At 32.6% G+C, this 17,858-nt stretch overlaps 12 non-coding genes across 12 annotated transcripts; all 12 read right to left on the minus strand.

Annotated features, from left to right (window-relative positions):
- Positions 1–2,469: 2,469 nt before the first annotated feature.
- TRNAC-GCA (transfer RNA cysteine (anticodon GCA)) lies at positions 2,470–2,541 on the minus strand. Its single transcript has one exon. It is a non-coding gene; the product is annotated as a tRNA-Cys (tRNA).
- A 1,852-nt stretch (positions 2,542–4,393) lies between these two features.
- Positions 4,394–4,465, minus strand: TRNAC-GCA (transfer RNA cysteine (anticodon GCA)). Its single transcript has one exon. It is a non-coding gene; the product is annotated as a tRNA-Cys (tRNA).
- An 852-nt stretch (positions 4,466–5,317) lies between these two features.
- TRNAC-GCA (transfer RNA cysteine (anticodon GCA)) lies at positions 5,318–5,389 on the minus strand. Its single transcript has one exon. It is a non-coding gene; the product is annotated as a tRNA-Cys (tRNA).
- Positions 5,390–6,682: 1,293 nt separating this feature from the next.
- On the minus strand, positions 6,683–6,754 carry TRNAC-GCA (transfer RNA cysteine (anticodon GCA)). Its single transcript has one exon. It is a non-coding gene; the product is annotated as a tRNA-Cys (tRNA).
- Positions 6,755–7,665: 911 nt separating this feature from the next.
- TRNAC-GCA (transfer RNA cysteine (anticodon GCA)) lies at positions 7,666–7,737 on the minus strand. Its single transcript has one exon. It is a non-coding gene; the product is annotated as a tRNA-Cys (tRNA).
- A 1,851-nt stretch (positions 7,738–9,588) lies between these two features.
- On the minus strand, positions 9,589–9,660 carry TRNAC-GCA (transfer RNA cysteine (anticodon GCA)). Its single transcript has one exon. It is a non-coding gene; the product is annotated as a tRNA-Cys (tRNA).
- A 1,294-nt stretch (positions 9,661–10,954) lies between these two features.
- TRNAC-GCA (transfer RNA cysteine (anticodon GCA)) lies at positions 10,955–11,026 on the minus strand. The gene has a single exon. It is a non-coding gene; the product is annotated as a tRNA-Cys (tRNA).
- A 1,358-nt stretch (positions 11,027–12,384) lies between these two features.
- Positions 12,385–12,456, minus strand: TRNAC-GCA (transfer RNA cysteine (anticodon GCA)). The gene has a single exon. It is a non-coding gene; the product is annotated as a tRNA-Cys (tRNA).
- Positions 12,457–13,299: 843 nt separating this feature from the next.
- Positions 13,300–13,371, minus strand: TRNAC-GCA (transfer RNA cysteine (anticodon GCA)). The gene has a single exon. It is a non-coding gene; the product is annotated as a tRNA-Cys (tRNA).
- A 1,343-nt stretch (positions 13,372–14,714) lies between these two features.
- On the minus strand, positions 14,715–14,786 carry TRNAC-GCA (transfer RNA cysteine (anticodon GCA)). The gene has a single exon. It is a non-coding gene; the product is annotated as a tRNA-Cys (tRNA).
- Positions 14,787–16,170: 1,384 nt separating this feature from the next.
- Positions 16,171–16,242, minus strand: TRNAC-GCA (transfer RNA cysteine (anticodon GCA)). Its single transcript has one exon. It is a non-coding gene; the product is annotated as a tRNA-Cys (tRNA).
- Positions 16,243–17,085: 843 nt separating this feature from the next.
- On the minus strand, positions 17,086–17,157 carry TRNAC-GCA (transfer RNA cysteine (anticodon GCA)). The gene has a single exon. It is a non-coding gene; the product is annotated as a tRNA-Cys (tRNA).
- Between the last annotated feature and the right edge of the window lie 701 nt (positions 17,158–17,858).

Consider the following 17,858-nt stretch of genomic DNA (forward strand, 5'->3'; position numbering starts at 1 on the left):
TAAAAATCTCTTACTTTTCAAGGAACAGTATGGTAGATTTCATAATACGAGTAGGAAATAAATATTTTGATGAAAAAATGTTTTTTCTTAAAATACAATTTTCAAATTGAGGACATGATGTTAGTCATGATTCTGAAAATATATTACCATTCAAGATTTTTAAAGGGGGCACCAGGATTGTGAACCTGAGACCTCTTGATCTGCAGTCAAATGCTCTACCACTGAGCTATACCCCCAAATTGGCATGTTTTGATTACTTTTGATTTCCCCCCAATATAATTTAAGAATGTATTTATTTGTTTTTCTTAATTTAGGTTCTCTTGACGGCCTCCTGCTGGTCATTAGAAGAACTCATAAAATCAACAGAAATGAGTAAATTTTGCTCTTTGATTTAGAATCGAGAGGAAGATTTCTTCAAATGAGAGGAAAATGTGTCCATTCTCCACCAGCATCTAGTAGAAATTTGTAACACTACAACATGTTGCACTGAAATAAAAATCTGTTACTTTTCAAGGAACAGTATGGTAGATTTCATCATACGAGTAGGAAATAAATATTTTGATGAAAAAATTTTTTTTCTTTAAATACAATTTTCAAATTGATGACATGATGTTAGTCATGATTCTGAAAATATATTACCATTCAAGATTTTTAAAGGGGGCACCAGGATTTGAGTTATACCCCCAAATTGGCATGTTTTGATTACTTTTGATTTCCCCCCCATATAATTTAAGAATGTATTTATTTGTTTTTCTTAATTTAGGTTCTCTTGACGGCCTCCTGCTGGTCATTAGCAGAACTCACTAAATCGACAGAAATGAGTAAATTCTGCTCTTTGATTTAGAATCGAGAGGAAGATTTCTTCAAATGAGAGGAAAATGTGTCCATTCTCCACCAGCATCTAGTAGAAATTTGTAACACTACAACATGTTGCACTGAAATAAAAATCTGTTACTTTTCAAGGAACAGTATGGTAGATTTCATCATACGAGTAGGAAATAAATATTTTGATGAAAAATTTTTTTTTCTTTAAATACAATTTTCAAATTGATGACATGATGTTAGTCATGATTCTGAAAATATATTACCATTCAAGATTTTTAAAGGGGGCACCAGGATTGTGAACCTGAGACCTCTTGATCTGCAGTCAAATGCTCTACCACTGAGCTATACCCCCAAATTGGCATGTTTTGATTACTTTTGATTTCCCCCCAATATAATTTAAGAATGTATTTATTTGTTTTTCTTAATTTAGGTTCTCTTGACGGCCTCCTGCTGGTCAATCGACAGAAATTAGTAAATTCTGCTCTTTGATTTAGAATCGAGAGGAAGATTTCTTCAAATGAGAGGAAAATGTGTCCATTCTCCACCAGCATCTAGTAGAAATTTGTAACACTACAACATGTTGCACTGAAATAAAAATCTGTTACTTTTCAAGGAACAGTATGGTAGATTTCATCATACGAGTAGGAAATAAATATTTTGATGAAAAAAATTTTTTTCTTAAAATACAATTTTCAAATTGAGGACATGATGTTAGTCATGATTCTGAAAATATATTACCATTCAAGATTTTTAAAGGGGGCACCAGGATTTGAGTTATACCCCCAAATTGGCATGTTTTGATTACTTTTGATTTCCCCCCCATATAATTTAAGAATGTATCTATTTGTTTTTCTTAATTTAGGTTCTCTTGACGGCCTCCTGCTGGTCATTAGCAGAACTCACTAAATCGACAGAAATGAGTAAATTCTGCTCTTTGATTTAGAATCGAGAGGAAGATTTCTTCAAATGAGAGGAAAATGTGTCCATTCTCCACCAGCATCTAGTAGAAATTTATAACCTGTTGCACTGAAATAAAAATCTGTTACTTTTCAAGGAACAGTATGGTAGATTTCATCATACGAGAAGGAAATAAATATTTTGATGAAAATTTTATTTTTCTTAAAATACAATTTTCAAATTGAGGACATGATGTTAGTCATGATTCTGAAAATATATTACCATTCAAGATTTTTAAAGGGGGCACCAGGATTTGAGTTATACCCCCAAATTGGCATGTTTTGATTACTTTTGATTTCCCCCCCATATAATTTAAGAATGTATTTATTTGTTTTTCTTAATTTAGGTTCTCTTGACGGCCTCCTGCTGGTCATTAGCAGAACTCATAAAATCAACAGAAATGAGTAAATTCTGCTCTTTGATTTAGAATCGAGAGGAAGATTTCTTCAAATGAGAGGAAAATGTGTCCATTCTCCACCAGCATCTAGTAGAAATTTGTAACACTACAACATGTTGCACTGAAATAAAAATCTGTTACTTTTCAAGGAACAGTATGGTAGATTTCATCATACGAGTAGGAAATAAATATTTTGATGAAAAAATGTTTTTTCTTTAAATACAATTTTCAAATTGAGGACATGATGTTAGTCATGATTCTGAAAATATATTACCATTCAAGATTTTTAAAGGGGGCACCAGGATTTGAACCTGAGACCTCTTGATCTGCAGTCAAATGCTCTACCACTGAGCTACACCCCCAATTTGGCATGTTCTTAATGCTTTTGATTTCCCCCCAATATAATTTAAGAATGTATTTATTTGTTTTTCTTAATTTAGGTTCTCTTGACGGCCTCCTGCTGGTCATTAGCAGAACTCATAAAATCAACAGAAATGAGTAAATTCTGCTCTTTGATTTAGAATCGAGAGGAAGATTTCTTCAAATGAGAGGAAAATGTGTCCATTCTCCACCAGCATCTAGTAGAAATTTATAACACTATAACCTGTTGCACTGAAATAAAAATCTGTTACTTTTCAAGGAACAGTATGGTAGATTTCATAATACGAGTAGGAAATAAATATTTTGATGAAAAAATGTTTTTTCTTAAAATACAATTTTCAAATTGAGGACATGATGTTAGTCATGATTCTGAAAATATATTACCATTCAAGATTTTTAAAGGGGGCACCAGGATTGTGAACCTGAGACCTCTTGATCTGCAGTCAAATGCTCTACCACTGAGCTATACCCCCAAATTGGCATGTTTTGATTACTTTTGATTTCCCCCCAATATAATTTAAGAATGTATTTATTTGTTTTTCTTAATTTAGGTTCTCTTGACGGCCTCCTGCTGGTCATTAGCAGAACTCATAAAATCAACAGAAATGAGTAAATTCTGCTCTTTGATTTAGAATCGAGAGGAAGATTTCTTCAAATGAGAGGAAAATGTGTCCATTCTCCACCAGCATCTAGTAGAAATTTATAACACTATAACCTGTTGCACTGAAATAAAAATCTGTTACTTTTCAAGGAACAGTATGGTAGATTTCATAATACGAGTAGGAAATAAATATTTTGATGAAAAAATGTTTTTTCTTAAAATACAATTTTCAAATTGAGGACATGATGTTAGTCATGATTCTGAAAATATATTACCATTCAAGATTTTTAAAGGGGGCACCAGGATTGTGAACCTGAGACCTCTTGATCTGCAGTCAAATGCTCTACCACTGAGCTATACCCCCAAATTGGCATGTTTTGATTACTTTTGATTTCCCCCCAATATAATTTAAGAATGTATTTATTTGTTTTTCTTAATTTAGGTTCTCTTGACGGCCTCCTGCTGGTCATTAGAAGAACTCATAAAATCAACAGAAATGAGTAAATTTTGCTCTTTGATTTAGAATCGAGAGGAAGATTTCTTCAAATGAGAGGAAAATGTGTCCATTCTCCACCAGCATCTAGTAGAAATTTGTAACACTACAACATGTTGCACTGAAATAAAAATCTGTTACTTTTCAAGGAACAGTATGGTAGATTTCATCATACGAGTAGGAAATAAATATTTTGATGAAAAATTTTTTTTTCTTTAAATACAATTTTCAAATTGATGACATGATGTTAGTCATGATTCTGAAAATATATTACCATTCAAGATTTTTAAAGGGGGCACCAGGATTTGAGTTATACCCCCAAATTGGCATGTTTTGATTACTTTTGATTTCCCCCCCATATAATTTAAGAATGTATTTATTTGTTTTTCTTAATTTAGGTTCTCTTGACGGCCTCCTGCTGGTCATTAGCAGAACTCACTAAATCGACAGAAATGAGTAAATTCTGCTCTTTGATTTAGAATCGAGAGGAAGATTTCTTCAAATGAGAGGAAAATGTGTCCATTCTCCACCAGCATCTAGTAGAAATTTGTAACACTATAACATGTTGCACTGAAATAAAAATCTGTTACTTTTCAAGGAACAGTATGGTAGATTTCATCATACGAGTAGGAAATAAATATTTTGATGAAAAAATGTTTTTTCTTTAAATACAATTTTCAAATTGAGGACAAGATGTTAGTCATGATTCTGAAAATATATTACCATTCAAGATTTTTAAAGGGGGCACCAGGATTTGAACCTGAGACCTCTTGATCTGCAGTCAAATGCTCTACCACTGAGCTATACCCCCAATTTGGCATGTTTTGATTACTTTTGATTTCCCCCCAATATAATTTAAGAATGTATTTATTTGTTTTTCTTAATTTAGGTTCTCTTGACGGCCTCCTGCTGGTCAATCGACAGAAATTAGTAAATTCTGCTCTTTGATTTAGAATCGAGAGGAAGATTTCTTCAAATGAGAGGAAAATGTGTCCATTCTCCACCAGCATCTAGTAGAAATTTGTAACACTACAACATGTTGCACTGAAATAAAAATCTGTTACTTTTCAAGGAACAGTATGGTAGATTTCATCATACGAGTAGGAAATAAATATTTTGATGAAAAATTTTTTTTTCTTAAAATACAATTTTCAAATTGAGGACATGATGTTAGTCATGATTCTGAAAATATATTACCATTCAAGATTTTTAAAGGGGGCACCAGGATTTGAGTTATACCCCCAAATTGGCATGTTTTGATTACTTTTGATTTCCCCCCCCATATAATTTAAGAATGTATCTATTTGTTTTTCTTAATTTAGGTTCTCTTGACGGCCTCCTGCTGGTCATTAGCAGAACTCACTAAATCGACAGAAATGAGTAAATTCTGCTCTTTGATTTAGAATCGAGAGGAAGATTTCTTCAAATGAGAGGAAAATGTGTCCATTCTCCACCAGCATCTAGTAGAAATTTGTAACACTATAACATGTTGCACTGAAATAAAAATCTGTTACTTTTCAAGGAACAGTATGGTAGATTTCATCATACGAGTAGGAAATAAATATTTTGATGAAAAAATGTTTTTTCTTTAAATACAATTTTCAAATTGAGGACAAGATGTTAGTCATGATTCTGAAAATATATTACCATTCAAGATTTTTAAAGGGGGCACCAGGATTTGAACCTGAGACCTCTTGATCTGCAGTCAAATGCTCTACCACTGAGCTATACCCCCAATTTGGCATGTTTTGATTACTTTTGATTTCCCCCCAATATAATTTAAGAATGTATTTATTTGTTTTTCTTAATTTAGGTTCTCTTGACGGCCTCCTGCTGGTCAATCGACAGAAATTAGTAAATTCTGCTCTTTGATTTAGAATCGAGAGGAAGATTTCTTCAAATGAGAGGAAAATGTGTCCATTCTCCACCAGCATCTAGTAGAAATTTGTAACACTACAACATGTTGCACTGAAATAAAAATCTGTTACTTTTCAAGGAACAGTATGGTAGATTTCATCATACGAGTAGGAAATAAATATTTTGATGAAAAAATTTTTTTTCTTAAAATACAATTTTCAAATTGAGGACATGATGTTAGTCATGATTCTGAAAATATATTACCATCCATCATTTTTAAATGGGGCACCAGGATTTGAGTTATACCCCCAAATTGGCATGTTTTGATTACTTTTGATTTCCCCCCCCATATAATTTAAGAATGTATCTATTTGTTTTTCTTAATTTAGGTTCTCTTGACGGCCTCCTGCTGGTCATTAGCAGAACTCACTAAATCGACAGAAATGAGTAAATTCTGCTCTTTGATTTAGAATCGAGAGGAAGATTTCTTCAAATGAGAGGAAAATGTGTCCATTCTCCACCAGCATCTAGTAGAAATTTATAACCTGTTGCACTGAAATAAAAATCTGTTACTTTTCAAGGAACAGTATGGTAGATTTCATCATACGAGAAGGAAATAAATATTTTGATGAAAATTTTATTTTTCTTAAAATACAATTTTCAAATTGAGGACATGATGTTAGTCATGATTCTGAAAATATATTACCATTCAAGATTTTTAAAGGGGGCACCAGGATTTGAGTTATACCCCCAAATTGGCATGTTTTGATTACTTTTGATTTCCCCCCCATATAATTTAAGAATGTATTTATTTGTTTTTCTTAATTTAGGTTCTCTTGACGGCCTCCTGCTGGTCATTAGCAGAACTCATAAAATCAACAGAAATGAGTAAATTCTGCTCTTTGATTTAGAATCGAGAGGAAGATTTCTTCAAATGAGAGGAAAATGTGTCCATTCTCCACCAGCATCTAGTAGAAATTTGTAACACTACAACATGTTGCACTGAAATAAAAATCTGTTACTTTTCAAGGAACAGTATGGTAGATTTCATCATACGAGTAGGAAATAAATATTTTGATGAAAAAATGTTTTTTCTTTAAATACAATTTTCAAATTGAGGACATGATGTTAGTTATGATTCTGAAAATATATTACCATTCAAGATTTTTAAAGGGGGCACCAGGATTTGAACCTGAGACCTCTTGATCTGCAGTCAAATGCTCTACCACTGAGCTACACCCCCAATTTGGCATGTTCTTAATGCTTTTGATTTCCCCCCAATATAATTTAAGAATGTATTTATTTGTTTTTCTTAATTTAGGTTCTCTTGACGGCCTCCTGCTGGTCATTAGCAGAACTCATAAAATCAACAGAAATGAGTAAATTCTGCTCTTTGATTTAGAATCGAGAGGAAGATTTCTTCAAATGAGAGGAAAATGTGTCCATTCTCCACCAGCATCTAGTAGAAATTTATAACACTATAACCTGTTGCACTGAAATAAAAATCTGTTACTTTTCAAGGAACAGTATGGTAGATTTCATAATACGAGTAGGAAATAAATATTTTGATGAAAAAATGTTTTTTCTTAAAATACAATTTTCAAATTGAGGACATGATGTTAGTCATGATTCTGAAAATATATTACCATTCAAGATTTTTAAAGGGGGCACCAGGATTGTGAACCTGAGACCTCTTGATCTGCAGTCAAATGCTCTACCACTGAGCTATACCCCCAAATTGGCATGTCTTGATTACTTTTGATTTCCCCCCAATATAATTTAAGAATGTATTTATTTGTTTTTCTTAATTTAGGTTCTCTTGACGGCCTCCTGCTGGTCATTAGCAGAACTCATAAAATCAACAGAAATGAGTAAATTCTGCTCTTTGATTTAGAATCGAGAGGAAGATTTCTTCAAATGAGAGGAAAATGTGTCCATTCTCCACCAGCATCTAGTAGAAATTTATAACACTATAACCTGTTGCACTGAAATAAAAATCTGTTACTTTTCAAAGAACAGTATGGTAGATTTCATAATACGAGTAGGAAATAAATATTTTGATGAAAAAATGTTTTTTCTTAAAATACAATTTTCAAATTGAGGACATGATGTTAGTCATGATTCTGAAAATATATTACCATTCAAGATTTTTAAAGGGGGCACCAGGATTTGAACCTGAGACCTCTTGATCTGCAGTCAAATGCTCTACCACTGAGCTACACCCCCAATTTGGCATGTTCTTAATGCTTTTGATTTCCCCCCAATATAATTTAAGAATGTATTTATTTGTTTTTCTTAATTTAGGTTCTCTTGACGGCCTCCTGCTGGTCATTAGCAGAACTCATAAAATCAACAGAAATGAGTAAATTCTGCTCTTTGATTTAGAATCGAGAGGAAGATTTCTTCAAATGAGAGGAAAATGTGTCCATTCTCCACCAGCATCTAGTAGAAATTTATAACACTATAACCTGTTGCACTGAAATAAAAATCTGTTACTTTTCAAGGAACAGTATGGTAGATTTCATAATACGAGTAGGAAATAAATATTTTGATGAAAAAATGTTTTTTCTTAAAATACAATTTTCAAATTGAGGACATGATGTTAGTCATGATTCTGAAAATATATTACCATTCAAGATTTTTAAAGGGGGCACCAGGATTGTGAACCTGAGACCTCTTGATCTGCAGTCAAATGCTCTACCACTGAGCTATACCCCCAAATTGGCATGTTTTGATTACTTTTGATTTCCCCCCAATATAATTTAAGAATGTATTTATTTGTTTTTCTTAATTAGGTTCTCTTGACGGCCTCCTGCTGGTCATTAGCAGAACTCATAAAATCAACAGAAATGAGTAAATTCTGCTCTTTGATTTAGAATCGAGAGGAAGATTTCTTCAAATGAGAGGAAAATGTGTCCATTCTCCACCAGCATCTAGTAGAAATTTATAACACTATAACCTGTTGCACTGAAATAAAAATCTGTTACTTTTCAAGGAAGAGTATGGTAGATTTCATAATACGAGTAGGAAATAAATATTTTGATGAAAAAATGTTTTTTCTTAAAATACAATTTTCAAATTGAGGACATGATGTTAGTCATGATTCTGAAAATATATTACCATTCAAGATTTTTAAAGGGGGCACCAGGATTGTGAACCTGAGACCTCTTGATCTGCAGTCAAATGCTCTACCACTGAGCTATACCCCCAAATTGGCATGTTTTGATTACTTTTGATTTCCCCCCAATATAATTTAAGAATGTATTTATTTGTTTTTCTTAATTTAGGTTCTCTTGACGGCCTCCTGCTGGTCATTAGAAGAACTCATAAAATCAACAGAAATGAGTAAATTTTGCTCTTTGATTTAGAATCGAGAGGAAGATTTCTTCAAATGAGAGGAAAATGTGTCCATTCTCCACCAGCATCTAGTAGAAATTTGTAACACTACAACATGTTGCACTGAAATAAAAATCTGTTACTTTTCAAGGAACAGTATGGTAGATTTCATCATACGAGTAGGAAATAAATATTTTGATGAAAAATTTTTTTTTCTTTAAATACAATTTTCAAATTGATGACATGATGTTAGTCATGATTCTGAAAATATATTACCATTCAAGATTTTTAAAGGGGGCACCAGGATTTGAGTTATACCCCCAAATTGGCATGTTTTGATTACTTTTGATTTCCCCCCCATATAATTTAAGAATGTATTTATTTGTTTTTCTTAATTTAGGTTCTCTTGACGGCCTCCTGCTGGTCATTAGCAGAACTCACTAAATCGACAGAAATGAGTAAATTCTGCTCTTTGATTTAGAATCGAGAGGAAGATTTCTTCAAATGAGAGGAAAATGTGTCCATTCTCCACCAGCATCTAGTAGAAATTTGTAACACTATAACATGTTGCACTGAAATAAAAATCTGTTACTTTTCAAGGAACAGTATGGTAGATTTCATCATACGAGTAGGAAATAAATATTTTGATGAAAAAATGTTTTTTCTTTAAATACAATTTTCAAATTGAGGACAAGATGTTAGTCATGATTCTGAAAATATATTACCATTCAAGATTTTTAAAGGGGGCACCAGGATTTGAACCTGAGACCTCTTGATCTGCAGTCAAATGCTCTACCACTGAGCTATACCCCCAATTTGGCATGTTTTGATTACTTTTGATTTCCCCCCAATATAATTTAAGAATGTATTTATTTGTTTTTCTTAATTTAGGTTCTCTTGACGGCCTCCTGCTGGTCAATCGACAGAAATTAGTAAATTCTGCTCTTTGATTTAGAATCGAGAGGAAGATTTCTTCAAATGAGAGGAAAATGTGTCCATTCTCCACCAGCATCTAGTAGAAATTTGTAACACTACAACATGTTGCACTGAAATAAAAATCTGTTACTTTTCAAGGAACAGTATGGTAGATTTCATCATACGAGTAGGAAATAAATATTTTGATGAAAAAAAATTTTTTCTTAAAATACAATTTTCAAATTGAGGACATGATGTTAGTCATGATTCTGAAAATATATTACCATTCAAGATTTTTAAAGGGGGCACCAGGATTTGAGTTATACCCCCAAATTGGCATGTTTTGATTACTTTTGATTTCCCCCCCCATATAATTTAAGAATGTATCTATTTGTTTTTCTTAATTTAAGTTCTCTTGACGGCCTCCTGCTGGTCATTAGCAGAACTCACTAAATCGACAGAAATGAGTAAATTCTGCTCTTTGATTTAGAATCGAGAGGAAGATTTCTTCAAATGAGAGGAAAATGTGTCCATTCTCCACCAGCATCTAGTAGAAATTTATAACCTGTTGCACTGAAATAAAAATCTGTTACTTTTCAAGGAACAGTATGGTAGATTTCATCATACGAGAAGGAAATAAATATTTTGATGAAAATTTTATTTTTCTTAAAATACAATTTTCAAATTGAGGACATGATGTTAGTCATGATTCTGAAAATATATTACCATTCAAGATTTTTAAAGGGGGCACCAGGATTTGAGTTATACCCCCAAATTGGCATGTTTTGATTACTTTTGATTCCCCCCGCCATATAATTTAAGAATGTATTTATTTGTTTTTCTTAATTTAGGTTCTCTTGACGGCCTCCTGCTGGTCATTAGCAGAACTCACTAAATCGACAGAAATGAGTAAATTCTGCTCTTTGATTTAGAATCGAGACGAAGATTTCTTCAAATGAGAGGAAAATGTGTCCATTCTCCACCAGCATCTAGTAGAAATTTGTAACACTATAACATGTTGCGCTGAAATAAAAATCTGTTACTTTTCAAGGAACAGTATGGTAGATTTCATCATACGAGTAGGAAATAAATATTTTGATGAAAAAATGTTTTTTCTTTAAATACAATTTTCAAATTGAGGACAAGATGTTAGTCATGATTCTGAAAATATATTACCATTCAAGATTTTTAAAGGGGGCACCAGGATTTGAACCTGAGACCTCTTGATCTGCAGTCAAATGCTCTACCACTGAGCTATACCCCCAATTTGGCATGTTCTTAATACTTTTGATTTCCCCCCAATATAATTTAAGAATGTATTTATTTGTTTTTCTTAATTTAGGTTCTCTTGACGGCCTCCTGCTGGTCATTAGCAGAACTCATAAAATCAACAGAAATGAGTAAATTCTGCTCTTTGATTTAGAATCGAGAGGAAGATTTCTTCAAATGAGAGGAAAATGTGTCCATTCTCCACCAGCATCTAGTAGAAATTTATAACACTATAACCTGTTGCACTGAAATAAAAATCTGTTACTTTTCAAGGAACAGTATGGTAGATTTCATAATACGAGTAGGAAATAAATATTTTGATGAAAAAATGTTTTTTCTTAAAATACAATTTTCAAATTGAGGACATGATGTTAGTCATGATTCTGAAAATATATTACCATTCAAGATTTTTAAAGGGGGCACCAGGATTGTGAACCTGAGACCTCTTGATATGCAGTCAAATGCTCTACCACTGAGCTATACCCCCAAATTGGCATGTTTTGATTACTTTTGATTTCCCCCAATATAATTTAAGAATGTATTTATTTGTTTTTCTTAATTTAGGTTCTCTTGACGGCCTCCTGCTGGTCATTAGCAGAACTCATAAAATCAACAGAAATGAGTAAATTTTGCTCTTTGATTTAGAATCGAGAGGAAGATTTCTTCAAATGAGAGGAAAATGTGTCCATTCTCCACCAGCATCTAGTAGAAATTTGTAACACTACAACATGTTTCACTGAAATAAAAATCTGTTACTTTTCAAGGAACAGTATGGTAGATTTCATCATACGAGTAGGAAATAAATATTTTGATGAAAAAAATTTTTTTCTTTAAATACAATTTTCAAATTGATGACATGATGTTAGTCATGATTCTGAAAATATATTACCATTCAAGATTTTTAAAGGGGGCACCAGGATTTGAGTTATACCCCCAAATTGGCATGTTTTGATTACTTTTGATTTCCCCCCATATAATTTAAGAATGTATTTATTTGTTTTTCTTAATTTAGGTTCTCTTGACGGCCTCCTGCTGGTCATTAGCAGAACTCACTAAATCGACAGAAATGAGTAAATTCTGCTCTTTGATTTAGAATCGAGAGGAAGATTTCTTCAAATGAGAGGAAAATGTGTCCATTCTCCACCAGCATCTAGTAGAAATTTGTAACACTATAACATGTTGCACTGAAATAAAAATATGTTACTTTTCAAGGAACAGTATGGTAGATTTCATCATACGAGTAGGAAATAAATATTTTGATGAAAAAATGTTTTTTCTTTAAATACAATTTTCAAATTGAGGACAAGATGTTAGTCATGATTCTGAAAATATATTACCATTCAAGATTTTTAAAGGGGGCACCAGGATTTGAACCTGAGACCTCTTGATCTGCAGTCAAATGCTCTACCACTGAGCTATACCCCCAATTTGGCATGTTTTGATTACTTTTGATTTCCCCCCAATATAATTTAAGAATGTATTTATTTGTTTTTCTTAATTTAGGTTCTCTTGACGGCCTCCTGCTGGTCAATCGACAGAAATTAGTAAATTCTGCTCTTTGATTTAGAATCGAGAGGAAGATTTCTTCAAATGAGAGGAAAATGTGTCCATTCTCCACCAGCATCTAGTAGAAATTTGTAACACTACAACATGTTGCACTGAAATAAAAATCTGTTACTTTTCAAGGAACAGTATGGTAGATTTCATCATACGAGTAGGAAATAAATATTTTGATGAAAAAATGTTTTTTCTTAAAATACAATTTTCAAATTGAGGACATGATGTTAGTCATGATTCTGAAAATATATTACCATTCAAGATTTTTAAAGGGGGCACCAGGATTTGAGTTATACCCCCAAATTGGCATGTTTTGATTACTTTTGATTTCCCCCCCATATAATTTAAGAATGTATTTATTTGTTTTTCTTAATTAAGGTTCTCTTGACGGCCTCCTGCTGGTCATTAGCAGAACTCACTAAATCGACAGAAATGAGTAAATTCTGCTCTTTGATTTAGAATCGAGAGGAAGATTTCTTCAAATGAGAGGAAAATGTGTCCATTCTCCACCAGCATCTAGTAGAAATTTATAACCTGTTGCACTGAAATAAAAATCTGTTACTTTTCAAGGAACAGTATGGTAGATTTCATCATACGAGAAGGAAATAAATATTTTGATGAAAATTTTATTTTTCTTAAAATACAATTTTCAAATTGAGGACATGATGTTAGTCATGATTCTGAAAACATATTACCATTCAAGATTTTTAAAGGGGGCACCAGGATTTGAACCTGAGACCTCTTGATCTGCAGTCAAATGCTCTACCACTGAGCTATACCCCCAATTTGGCATGTTTTTAATACTTTTGATTTCCCCCCAATATAATTTAAGAATTTATTTATTTGTTTTTCTTAATTTAGGTTCTCTTGATGGCCTCCTGCTGGTCATTAGCAGAACTCATAAAATCAACAGAAATGAGTAAATTCTGCTCTTTGATTTAGAATCGAGAGGAAGATTTCTTCAAATGAGAGGAAAATGTGTCCATTCTCCACCAGCATCTAGTAGAAATTTATAACACTATAACCTGTTGCACTGAAATAAAAATCTGTTACTTTTCAAGGAACAGTATGGTAGATTTCATAATACGAGTAGGAAATAAATATTTTGATGAAAAAATGTTTTTTCTTAAAATACAATTTTCAAATTGAGGACATGATGTTAGTCATGATTCTGAAAATATATTACCATTCAAGATTTTTAAAGGGGGCACCAGAATTGTGAACCTGAGACCTCTTGATCTGCAGTCAAATGCTCTACCACTGAGCTATACCCCCAAATTAGCATGTTTTGATTACTTTTGATTTCCCCCCAATATAATTTAAGAATGTATTTATTTGTTTTTCTTAATTTAGGTTCTCTTGACGGCCTCCTGCTGGTCAATCGACAGAAATTAGTAAATTCTGCTCTTTGATTTAGAATCGAGAGGAAGATTTCTTCAAATGAGAGGAAAATGTGTCCATTCTCCACCAGCATCTAGTAGAAATTTGTAACACTACAACATGTTGCACTGAAATAAAAATCTGTTACTTTTCAAGGAACAGTATGGTAGATTTCATCATACGAGTAGGAAATAAATATTTTGATGAAAAAAATTTTTTTCTTTAAATACAATTTTCAAATTGATGACATGATGTTAGTCATGATTCTGAAAATATATTACCATTCAAGATTTTTAAAGGGGGCACCAGGATTTGAGTTATACCCCCAAATTGGCATGTTTTGATTACTTTTGATTTCCCCCCCATATAATTTAAGAATGTATTTATTTGTTTTTCTTAATTTAGGTTCTCTTGACGGCCTCGTGCTGGTCATTAGCAGAACTCACTAAATCGACAGAAATGAGTAAATTCTGCTCTTTGATTTAGAATCGAGAGGAAGATTTCTTCAAATGAGAGGAAAATGTGTCCATTCTCCACCAGCATCTAGTAGAAATTTGTAACACTATAACATGTTGCACTGAAATAAAAATCTGTTACTTTTCAAGGAACAGTATGGTAGATTTCATCATACGAGTAGGAAATAAATATTTTGATGAAAAAATGTTTTTTCTTTAAATACAATTTTCAAATTGAGGACAAGATGTTAGTCATGATTCTGAAAATATATTACCATTCAAGATTTTTAAAGGGGGCACCAGGATTTGAACCTGAGACCTCTTGATCTGCAGTCAAATGCTCTACCACTGAGCTATACCCCCAATTTGGCATGTTCTTAATACTTTTGATTTCCCCCCAATATAATTTAAGAATGTATTTATTTGTTTTTCTTAATTTAGGTTCTCTTGACGGCCTCCTGCTGGTCAATCGACAGAAATTAGTAAATTCTGCTCTTTGATTTAGAATCGAGAGGAAGATTTCTTCAAATGAGAGGAAAATGTGTCCATTCTCCACCAGCATCTAGTAGAAATTTGTAACACTATAACATGTTGCACTGAAATAAAAATCTGTTACTTTTCAAGGAACAGTATGGTAGATTTCATCATACGAGTAGGAAATAAATATTTTGATGAAAAAATGTTTTTTCTTTAAATACAATTTTCAAATTGAGGACAAGATGTTAGTCATGATTCTGAAAATATATTACCATTCAAGATTTTTAAAGGGGGCACCAAGATTTGAACCTGAGACCTCTTGAACTGCAGTCAAATGCTCTACCACTGAGCTATACCCCCAATTTGGCATGTTCTTAATACTTTTGATTTCCCCCCAATATAATTTAAGAATGTATTTATTTGTTTTTCTTAATTTAGGTTCTCTTGACGGCCTCCTGCTGGTCATTAGCAGAACTCATAAAATCAACAGAAATGAGTAAATTCTGCTCTTTGATTTAGAATCGAGAGGAAGATTTCTTCAAATGAGAGGAAAATGTGTCCATTCTCCACCAGCATCTAGTAGAAATTTATAACACTATAACCTGTTGCACTGAAATAAAAATCTGTTACTTTTCAAGGAACAGTATGGTAGATTTCATAATACGAGTAGGAAATAAATATTTTGATGAAAAAATGTTTTTTCTTAAAATACAATTTTCAAATTGAGGACATGATGTTAGTCATGATTCTGAAAATATATTACCATTCAAGATTTTTAAAGGGGGCACCAGGATTGTGAACCTGAGACCTCTTGATATGCAGTCAAATGCTCTACCACTGAGCTATACCCCCAAATTGGCATGTTTTGATTACTTTTGATTTCCCCCAATATAATTTAAGAATGTATTTATTTGTTTTTCTTAATTTAGGTTCTCTTGACGGCCTCCTGCTGGTCATTAGCAGAACTCATAAAATCAACAGAAATGAGTAAATTTTGCTCTTTGATTTAGAATCGAGAGGAAGATTTCTTCAAATGAGAGGAAAATGTGTCCATTCTCCACCAGCATCTAGTAGAAATTTGTAACACTACAACATGTTTCACTGAAATAAAAATCTGTTACTTTTCAAGGAACAGTATGGTAGATTTCATCATACGAGTAGGAAATAAATATTTTGATGAAAAAATGTTTTTTCTTTAAATACAATTTTCAAATTGAGGACAAGATGTTAGTCATGATTCTGAAAATATATTACCATTCAAGATTTTTAAAGGGGGCACCAGGATTTGAACCTGAGACCTCTTGATCTGCAGTCAAATGCTCTACCACTGAGCTATACCCCCAATTTGGCATGTTTTGATTACTTTTGATTTCCCCCCAATATAATTTAAGAATGTATTTATTTGTTTTTCTTAATTTAGGTTCTCTTGACGGCCTCCTGCTGGTCAATCGACAGAAATTAGTAAATTCTGCTCTTTGATTTAGAATCGAGAGGAAGATTTCTTCAAATGAGAGGAAAATGTGTCCATTCTCCACCAGCATCTAGTAGAAATTTGTAACACTACAACATGTTGCACTGAAATAAAAATCTGTTACTTTTCAAGGAACAGTATGGTAGATTTCATCATACGAGTAGGAAATAAATATTTTGATGAAAAAATGTTTTTTCTTAAAATACAATTTTCAAATTGAGGACATGATGTTAGTCATGATTCTGAAAATATATTACCATTCAAGATTTTTAAAGGGGGCACCAGGATTTGAGTTATACCCCCAAATTGGCATGTTTTGATTACTTTTGATTTCCCCCCCATATAATTTAAGAATGTATTTATTTGTTTTTCTTAATTTAGGTTCTCTTGACGGCCTCCTGCTGGTCATTAGCAGAACTCACTAAATCGACAGAAATGAGTAAATTCTGCTCTTTGATTTAGAATCGAGAGGAAGATTTCTTCAAATGAGAGGAAAATGTGTCCATTCTCCACCAGCATCTAGTAGAAATTTATAACCTGTTGCACTGAAATAAAAATCTGTTACTTTTCAAGGAACAGTATGGTAGATTTCATCATACGAGAAGGAAATAAATATTTTGATGAAAATTTTATTTTTCTTAAAATACAATTTTCAAATTGAGGACATGATGTTAGTCATGATTCTGAAAACATATTACCATTCAAGATTTTTAAAGGGGGCACCAGGATTTGAACCTGAGACCTCTTGATCTGCAGTCAAATGCTCTACCACTGAGCTATACCCCCAATTTGGCATGTTTTTAATACTTTTGATTTCCCCCCAATATAATTTAAGAATTTATTTATTTGTTTTTCTTAATTTAGGTTCTCTTGATGGCCTCCTGCTGGTCATTAGCAGAACTCATAAAATCAACAGAAATGAGTAAATTCTGCTCTTTGATTTAGAATCGAGAGGAAGATTTCTTCAAATGAGAGGAAAATGTGTCCATTCTCCACCAGCATCTAGTAGAAATTTATAACACTATAACCTGTTGCACTGAAATAAAAATCTGTTACTTTTCAAGGAACAGTATGGTAGATTTCATAATACGAGTAGGAAATAAATATTTTGATGAAAAAATGTTTTTTCTTAAAATACAATTTTCAAATTGAGGACATGATGTTAGTCATGATTCTGAAAATATATTACCATTCAAGATTTTTAAAGGGGGCACCAGAATTGTGAACCTGAGACCTCTTGATCTGCAGTCAAATGCTCTACCACTGAGCTATACCCCCAAATTGGCATGTTTTGATTACTTTTGATTTCCCCCCAATATAATTTAAGAATGTATTTATTTGTTTTTCTTAATTTAGGTTCTCTTGACGGCCTCCTGCTGGTCAATCGACAGAAATTAGTAAATTCTGCTCTTTGATTTAGAATCGAGAGGAAGATTTCTTCAAATGAGAGGAAAATGTGTCCATTCTCCACCAGCATCTAGTAGAAA

This window comes from Pelobates fuscus, chromosome 1 (genome assembly GCF_036172605.1).
Source record: "Pelobates fuscus isolate aPelFus1 chromosome 1, aPelFus1.pri, whole genome shotgun sequence".
NCBI lineage: Eukaryota > Metazoa > Chordata > Amphibia > Anura > Pelobatidae > Pelobates > Pelobates fuscus.